The sequence below is a fragment of the Rhinolophus sinicus genome, linkage group LG04 (genome assembly GCF_036562045.2).
Source record: "Rhinolophus sinicus isolate RSC01 linkage group LG04, ASM3656204v1, whole genome shotgun sequence".
NCBI classification, from domain to species: domain Eukaryota; kingdom Metazoa; phylum Chordata; class Mammalia; order Chiroptera; family Rhinolophidae; genus Rhinolophus; species Rhinolophus sinicus.
Genome location: NC_133754.1, coordinates 105,101,744 through 105,111,128, shown reverse-complemented (window position 1 = coordinate 105,111,128; position 9,385 = coordinate 105,101,744). Strand labels below are relative to the sequence as shown.

General features: G+C 46.8%; 1 long non-coding RNA gene across 2 annotated transcripts in view; it reads right to left on the bottom strand.

The window, feature by feature from the left end:
• Positions 1 to 8,843: 8,843 nt before the first annotated feature.
• LOC109438844 (uncharacterized) overlaps positions 8,844 to 9,385 on the bottom strand; it is a 139,221-nt gene continuing 138,679 nt past the window's right edge. For both annotated transcript variants that reach the window (XR_012495635.1, XR_012495642.1), the window contains one exon: positions 8,844 to 8,991. This is a non-coding gene — a long non-coding RNA (uncharacterized LOC109438844). The remainder of the gene's footprint in view (positions 8,992 to 9,385) is intronic.

The following is a 9,385-nucleotide window of genomic DNA, read 5'->3' as shown; positions in this document are numbered from 1 at the left end:
GGTAAAAAAAAAAAAAAAAAAAAAAAAAGAATCTACAAAAGACTCAGTTAACATCACACTTAATCATCATAAATAGATGCTTTGCTCTTAAGATGGGGAACAGAGCAAAAGATGTCCCCTCTCCCCACTCTTTTTCCATGCCATCCTGGAAGCCCTAGCTATGTAATAAGATGACAAGAGAAACAAAAAGTACACAGACTGGGAAGGAAGAAATAAATCTTTTTCTGTTCATAGGGCACATAAGTGTCTATGTAGAAAATCCCAAAAATCTGAAAAAAAGAAAACCTCCTAGAGTACAGCAAGGTCATAGGATGCAAGGTTAATACACAAAAGCAAATTGATTTCCCAATACTAGTAAGGAATAATGGAATTTGAAATTAAAAACACAATATAATTTACATTAGCATCAAAAAACCCACAGATGCTTAGATATAAATCTAACAAACTATGCACAGGGTCTATACACAGAAAAATTCTGATGAAAGAAATCAAAGAACTTCTAAGTAAACAGAGAAACATTCCACATATGTGGACAGGGACACTCAGTACTGTCAAGGTGTCAGCCCTTTGCACCTGGAGCTGTAATTCAATGCAATTCCAACCAAATCCAGCAAGCTATTTTGTGGAAATCAACAAATTGACTAAATTTGTTATGGCAAAGCACAAACCCAGAATAGCAAACATACTGAAGAGGGATAAAGTTGAGGATTGGTGCTGCCTTATATCAAGACAGACTAGCAGGCTGTGACAAACAGGACAGAGTGGCACTGACAACAGAACAGACACAGACCTGTTTATAAAGGAGGAAAGGCAGTTCAATGGCTAAAGGATTATCTTTATGGAAACGGTTCTGTAAATATTAGACGTTCATATGCAAAAAATCTGTATCTATGCACAGACCTTATACCTTCAGTAAAAATTAGCTGAAAATGGATCATAGATTTGAATATAAAATGCAAAACTACAAAACTGCTAGAAGGTCACAAAGGAGAAAATCTAGGTGACCTCGGGTGTAGCAATGAGTTTTTGGATATGACAAAAGCACAAGCTATGACAGGAAAAAATAGACAAGTTGAACTTTATTAAAGTTAAAAATTCCTTTGCAAAGGACACTTAAGAGAATAAAAACCCAAGTCACAGACTCAGAGTACACACTTAAAAACACATATCTGATAAAAGACTTGTATCCAAAACATATAGTGAACTCTTAGAACTTGACATTAGGAAAGCAAACAACTCAATTGAAGACTAGGCTAAAGCTCTGAACAGCCACCTCATCAGAAAAGATACACAAACATGCAATAAGCATATGAACATAGGCTCAATGTCACCAGTCCTCAGGGAAATGCAAACCCAAACTATACTGAGATCCCACTGCACCCCTATTAGAATCACTGAAAAGCAAAAAAAGTTGACACCAGCACGTGTTGACAAGGCATTATGAATATCCCTACTGCTCATGGTGCAGCCGCTGGGCAGACAGTCTGCAGTTTCTGACGAAGCTCAACACACTTTCACCACACAACGAAGCAATCACACACCTGGGTATTTACCCAACTGAGTCGGTATTTACCCAAACTTATTGCCACAAAGAAAAGGAAGCCCTGACATGAATACATAAGACAATTTGATTCATGACTGACAGAACGGGAAGCAAGGGATTCAGTGGTAAAACAAAATGAGCTTCCAGCCAGGAGAGGGCATGGATGTTGGCAAGTAAAAGAAGCTAGTCTTCAAAGGCTGCACATGATACGATCCCAGCTACACAGCATTCTGGAAAAGACAGGACTGTAGGAAGAGTGAAGAGGCCAGTGACTGTCGGGAGCAGGAGGGGGGGACAGTGAAGCACAGGGTGCTTGTCGGGTGGGGAAGCCATACTGTGTGGTAGACACAAGACATTACACATTCACTCAAACCCACAGCATTTTACGGCACAGACAGTGAACTGTAAAGCAGGCAGATTGTAAAAAAATTATTTTGGAGGTTGGGACTCACAGGAAGACTGCAACCTGACAGGGGCACGTGACTATATTACAAACACATGAAACCCCCTTGGGGAAAGTGCTGATCTGAGTAACTGGGGAAACAAATGGTATGTGTAGGACTAAAAACCAAGGACGCGGGCCCGAGCATTACACCCCAGCAGGCACAGCCATCACCATGGGGCCGGGGTGAGCCATGATGAGTGACGACACTGCAACTGAGCGACTAAGTAAACGAATGGCTGGGAGAGAACTTCTGCCAAGTTAAACATGTTTATTCTTCCAAGGACGCTGTTAAGAATACGAAGAAACAAGCCACCGACTGGGTGAAAGTATTTGCAAACATGTATCTGACAAAGGACTTTCAGTAAGAATGCTTAAAGAACTCATACTTAATAAGAAGACAAACAATAAAAAATGGAAAATATTTAGGCATCTCACCAAAAAGACACAGGGATACAAAGAAGCATATGAAAAGATGGTCAGCATCCTCAGTCATGAGGGAAAGGCTCATTTAAATCATCAGTTGTCATTACGCACCAACTAGACCTGATAAAATAAAAGAGACTGTCCACACTGAGTGCTGGTGAGGACACAGAGTGACCGGAACTCTCACACACAGAGGTGCAAAGTGACACAGCACAACCCACCAGACTCGGAAAGTCAGTTTGATAGTTCCTTCATAAGCAAAGCACACCTGTGCTATATATGGCAGCCATTCCACTCCTACTAAGTACTATCCAAGAGAAATGACAGCCTACATCCACACAAAGACTTCTACATAGAGATTTACAGCAAATACGTGGATCCAGCAAGAATTCTTAGAACTTAGTTATGTACGGTCTTTCCTCATCCTCTTTGACTCAGTGGAAAAGTCACCCTTCTTTCCAGGGATGCTTCCATCACTTGTGCTCTGAGACCCATCCTGTCCATCCCACCTCCTTAAGCGTAGGACTCCATCACTCATGCCCACTTTATCTTCCATCTTCCGACTTCTCCTGGCTTTCTCCACACACACACACACACACACACACACACACATGCGCACGCACACATGCGCACACACACACATACACACGCACTCACACTCACATGCACACATATATACACACAAACACACACACGTGCTCTAAAAATGAAGTAAAAACTTTCTTCACATTCAAATCCCTCTGAATTGCATTCTCTCCCCCTCCCTTTCAAGGCTGGGAAATATGGAGCCCCACCCTGCCTCATGCCCCAGGCTCTTTTCAACTCTGCTTCAAGCCTGCATGTCCAGCCCCAGGGTCAGCTGCCTCTTCTCTAACTGGACATGGCTGAGTGATGGTGTGAATCTCTTCCCTGGTCACCTTCCGTGACACCAAGCTTTCCTGATTCTCTTGTGGACACCATGACTTGTCCACTTGAACACATCATGATTTGCATCTTAAATGTCCATTGTTCCCAGGTTTTCCTGTGGCTCTTCTCACCCACTGGGCCACTTGTCGTCTACTGGACTTGGTTCCTTACCTCTGGAAGAAAAGCCTCTGCTGCCATTTGATGTCAGTCCCACAATTAATCTAACAGAAAATTCATTAGGTCCCAAACTGGTCCCGTTATCAAAATGTGTTTCTGTTTCATCTTCTGCATCTCACTGGATGGCGCCCCCATCCGTCCCCTCACCCACAGCACAGCTGGTAGGCACCCCAGACTCTTCTTGTTTCGCTGACATCGACTTACTGCATCCTGCAGATTCCACCTCATTGTCTCTACTCACAGCCCTGCCCTTCTCTCCATCCCCAGGACCCTGGTCACCTCTGCCCAGACTACTGCAGCTGCCCCTGAGAAGTCTCGCTGCCAGGAGCCTGGACGACCACAGCGTATGTCAGTCAGCCGCCAATGTGCTCTGTCTACAGTACAGATCTGATCGTGCCACTGTCCTGCCTAAACCCTCCCCCGGGTTCCCACAGCTCCAGGACAAAGTGGAGACTCCCCCAACACATGACATGGTTGGTGACGTGACACCCACTCTGCCTCCACTTGTCCTCACCCACCCACAGACTCTGTGCTCAGTGCCATGCTTAGAATTCACCAACTGTCATGGGCCACTTCTTCTCCATGCCCTCACCATGAGAGGGGACACCCTTCCTCTCCCACTGCCTAGCTGCTTCTCATCCCTGAGCAAAGATTTCCACCCCTCTGACCTTGTGAAGTCACCGCAACCCCCAGAGCAGCCTTAGCACTACACGCTTCCTTTCCCCATTTTTCCTAACCACTAATATTTACTGATCTCAGCTGTGTGCATGCATTGTTTATGTGCCTTTCACACCTTATATTTAATTCTTGCAATGCCTTTAGGACTGTAATGTTATTATCCCCTTTTACATGGTGACTACCTTGAGGTTTTGAGAAGTTCCATAACTTGTCTAAGTTCAGACATCTTCAAAATGACCAAACTTGGCCTTTCCTTGTCCAAAGCTCATGCCCCTGAAACGACGCTGAAGCTGCCGTGTCACTGCGTATGTTAACGTTTGGCTTGGCCTTTTGCTTCCAGCACAGGACCTGGCACGTGCAGGTCACTGACAAGCAACTCATGAATGTATCTGATGTTGGAACTCCTGGGTCTCAGCTGACACATAAGTGAGGCCCTGAGGCTGCAGCAGAACACCTGAGCTAAAGGCAGAGAATGAAGCCCCGGCAGGCGACAGGCCCCACTGAGCCCAGGACCGATGGAGGAGCAAGAGCTATGGATGTGACCTCACAGAAGGGCAGTGCTCAGGGCATTCAGTGGGAGTGGGACCTGATAGAGGCAATTTATGGGGATGGGACACTCCAAACGCACAGCCCTACAAAGTCTCTACCTACAAGTTTGTGGAACGACTACAGGGACCTGAAGCCACAGGCTCCCTCTCACCACGCCTGGGCCCATGACTGCCTGGCCAGGTCACGTCACTGAATCTGGTGGCCTCAGTCAGCAGCAGCCCAGCAGCCTTCCTCCAAGGAGAACCCTATCCTGAGGGGCCACACTCACCCCGTGCGGTAAAGAGGGCAGAGCTATGATCCGACCTTCCTAACCGTCACAGAGCCCATTGGGGTAGACAGCAGATTCATAACGGAATTTACATTTAAACGCTGAGAAAATAAAATATGCAGGTTTCAGGTCACACACTCGGGGTCATATGAAAGATAAGGATTGCAGCCCACATTTTTAAAAACTTTTTTCTTGATTGCTGAAGGGCACACAAATTTGTGTTAACATGATAAAGATCTGCTTTAGTTTTCTTGCTTCAGGTGAGATCACCACAGAGGACTTGTGCCACATTCTGAAAAACATTGCCTTCTTCAGCCTTCTCCCAGTAGTCTCCTCTTCCCCATTCTCGCTCTTCCAAGCATGTGAGTCGTTTCTGCCCAGATGTTCAGGCCTGATGTGCGCTCTCTGGCAGAAAGCTGGATTTGCGGGGAAAGCTCTCGCCTCCCTTCTCGTTGTTCCCGCCCTGATATACAAGAGTCCCTGCCCGAGGTACAATCTGGGATGTGAGTCACCCTCCAGGGGACCATCTGACACGATCTGGAAGTCCAGCTTGCCCACGAGGAGAGCAACTGTCTGGTTTACTCACTGTTCTTCTAGTCACAATGGAAGGTCAATGGCACGCAGGTCTTTCCAGCCTTTACAACACTGAAAACGTGCATGAGATTTAGCAAAGATGATGAAGAGATGCACGTCCTTCTCCAGTGGCACATGGCTTTCTGCCAGCGCCATCAGCTGTCCTTGAGACTGTATAAGGCCCAGGGCACGGATCCCACCCAGCATCCAGCAGGGCCAGCATGGGACGCAGAGTGTGACCTTCCCTTCCTGCTTCAGCGGACCCTCGGTTACCTCCCCGTCCTGCAGACGAAGTGATGTGGCAGGACCACAGACACATGGCTCTCAACAGGGCGGGCGCAGCGCTGGACGCAGCTGCCTTCCAGCTTTGAGGTTAGTTACTTTTGCTGTTTTTGCTGAGAGACTGAGAGACAGAACCAGTCATGGGGCCAATTTGCTCCCTCAGCTCTGGCTGCTGAATCCTGGCTTGACGGGGTGTTTTGTCTCTTTTTTCCTTTTCAAATCTAGGCCTGACAGCCCACAGCCGAGGATCCGTATTCCCGCAGGGCTCAGGCCAGTGGCCACGGGCTTCTTCAGGGGTACACACACATGCACACAGCCAGGGTCACCTAGAGAACAATGCAGCCACACCCTGTGCCCAGCCAGCTGAGGTCATCCCGGGAAGGGTGCCAGCAAAGGAACCACTGCTCCTTCAGAAGCTAGGTCCTGTCCTATTCTGTTAAGGACAATATTTTAACAAGCTCCGCCTGATCAATTTTCATTTATTCCCCTCATCTGACTTTATGGACATGCTCCTCAAATTCTAGGATCCAAAGGCTTTTTTAAGGAAGTCCCTACATGGCCATCGTCATTGGGGCTGCTGTGCAGCACCCACGTTCCTCACACTTGTCCTCCCACCACAATGTCACCCAGAAGCTGCCCCTCCAGTGTTCCAGTAGCTGCTTTAAAATAAAAGGCAACCACAGGATTTACTGTTCTGTTATATGACTTAAAGACACACACCTGCTGGCTCTGTTGTCCCGAGGATCTCACTCATGGAACTGAGGTCACAAGTCTTTGGTCATGTGTCCCCAAAGTGCAATGAGGCCCAGACTGGCTGTGCCTCTGAACCCAAGATCCTCATATCCCCGGTTCTCAGGGAATGTCGCTGGCTTGAACATGACCAGCTGCACGTAGGGAGGGCTCATCAGAGACACTTCTTCAGTCCTGGAAAAAAATAACTCAAACCCAGTCCGCACAGAAAATGGACCCACATGTCCTGTGGGGACCCTGATGTGCTGTGGTGGTGCATGTGCTTTCTTCTTCTCATTTCACCAATAAAGCCACTGGTTGAGTCTGACGTTCCCAGGACAGTGGCAGCTGCTACAGGAGAGGTCATAGCTGCATTGCCAGCTCTTCCCTGGACAAGCGGCCCCTAAAGGCCTCTGTGCGTGGTAACCCTGAAATCACACACAGAATGGGCTGTGTGCTTCCTCTGTGTAGCCACCAACCACGGGCTTGCACCTTCATGGGGACAGTCGGCACAGCCAGATGGGGGCTGTGGGGGCGGGGACAGCGTTAACAGGTCACTAGAGTTTGGGGTGAGGAGCGAGGGCAGGTGGGGTAGTAACCCTAAATCCTCACTTCATCGGAAAAGTAAACCAAGTAAAATTGTGTGCAAAACAATTTTTTGCCTTTTCTCTTTACCACATTTTCTCACCATTAGCACGTCCTTTCCTCGTAGGCTTGCTCTGCCCAAACCTGGCAGTTCTGACCCACATTGGCGTTCCTATGTGGTGAAGAGTTGTGCAAAGTGTGGGGACAGCTCTTTCATGGACCTGAAGGCATCGCCATGTGAAAGAAACCTTGCAACATTGTCAAGACACAAAACTCAAAATATTTGAAGGCTTTCCAATTCCTAAATTTTCACAGCTTATCTTACCCTCTTGGATACACTGTGGTAACACACAAAATGCAGGAGTTCTTGAAAATTTAAAAGTAAACCCCATGTCAATATACACAAGCATTTTCAAACACCCTGGATGGCATTCATCCAGCAAATATGTTTAATCAGAAACCTTGTGTTCAGACTGTGCTAAGAAAGTGATGACACGGCCACGGACCAGAGACGTTTCACTCTTGTAAAGATCCAAATTCTGTAGGAAAGACAGACAGTGAACAAGTCCTGCTCAAGCATGTGAGGATTCTTACAGAAGGAAGGACAGGTGACCTGTGAACAACGCGGGACTGGAGCACCTACCCCATGCAGTCAGAGAGCCACGTGTAACTGTTTTACACATAACTAGTAGCCTTACCGATAACATAAACAGTCAATTAACACAACTTTGTATGTTATATGTATTGTAAACTATATTGTTACAAGAAAGTAAGCTACAGCAAAGAAGTTGTCATTAAGAAAATCACAGGGAGACAAAATACATCTACAGTACTGTGCATACTTATTAGAAAATATCTTCAAATAAATGGCCCTTCTAAGTCCAAACCCATGTTCGAGGTCAGCTGTGCACAGTACCCTGCAGACCTCTGACCGGGGAGTGGACCCTCTGTGTCAAGGATGGCTTTCTTAGGAAAGAGAGACGTTTACATGGAGATGTACAGTTAACGCAAGGACAGTTGCAAGGAAGGGAGTGTGGGCAGAGGGACCAGCATGTGTGAGAGCTCTGAGCCCAAAACAGGAGTCTGCTGTCAGCAGGAAGGCAGACTGCTGGAGAGAGAGGGAGTATTATATTGGGCATGTGTGGAGATCAGCAGAGACCCGGTCCCAGGGGTCCTGGGAGCCACACTTACATTTGAATGTCAGGATATCTGCTTTGCTATTGTGACTGACTGTGATAAACAAAACTGATTCTGTGTAAAGCGGAATTTTTATATCCAAGAATCATACAACCCAAATGTCCCTGAGTCAACTGGTGCACAAATTCCTCCTGAATACACTTGTGATGTTTTAGAACTCATCACCGGTTTATGCACAACTCACATGTTCAGGGATGTCCTTCCACCCGAGCTGCTTCCTGGAAGCATCCTCGATGCGCATGCCTGCTTCCAGAGTCGGTCTCATCCTTTCCCACCCGACAGCTTCTTTTTTTATTATTAAATTTATTGGGGTGACAATTATTAGTAAAATTACATAGATTTCAGGTGTACAATTCTGTATTACATCATCTATAAATCCCATTGTGTGTTCATCACCCAGAGTCAGTTCTCCTTCCATCACCATATATTCGATCCCCCTTACCCTCATCTCCCAACCCCCACCCCCCACCCCCCTTACCCTCTGGCAACCACCAAACCATTGTCTGTCCGACAGCTTCTCAGACGCCTAAGACACCTGTACTGACTGCATATGTCTTCTCTTCCCCAGGCTCGTTCTCCCAGCTGCTCTTCACTCTCCAGGAGTCAAGTCCTGATCACTGTCCTGCCGACCGGAGTCTGCAAGAGACAGGCCCAATTTGTCAAGAGAAAATAAATAACATTTGATTCTGAAAATAAATCTAAGCACAGAAACTGCATTATTAGCCTATTTTCCTCCTATAGTTTTTGCCGTGGAACTAAATCTGGAGCCTGGCTCTCAGGAACCACAGGATATCTCTGTGGTCGTAGGTAGTTCTTAGGGCCTGGCATGGGGCCCTACAAAACAAGCATTTGATGAATGTCATTAGCTAACTGAATGGTCTTTCTGTGTTTGCTCCTGAGAACACGACATGGTTCAGCAGAGTTTACACAACCTGAAAGCCTTTGGGCGATGACACACGGATTTCAGGAAAACGAGCGTGAATGCACCTGCTGACCCCTGAGGCCTACAGCAGTCAACTGGGTGTCCCAC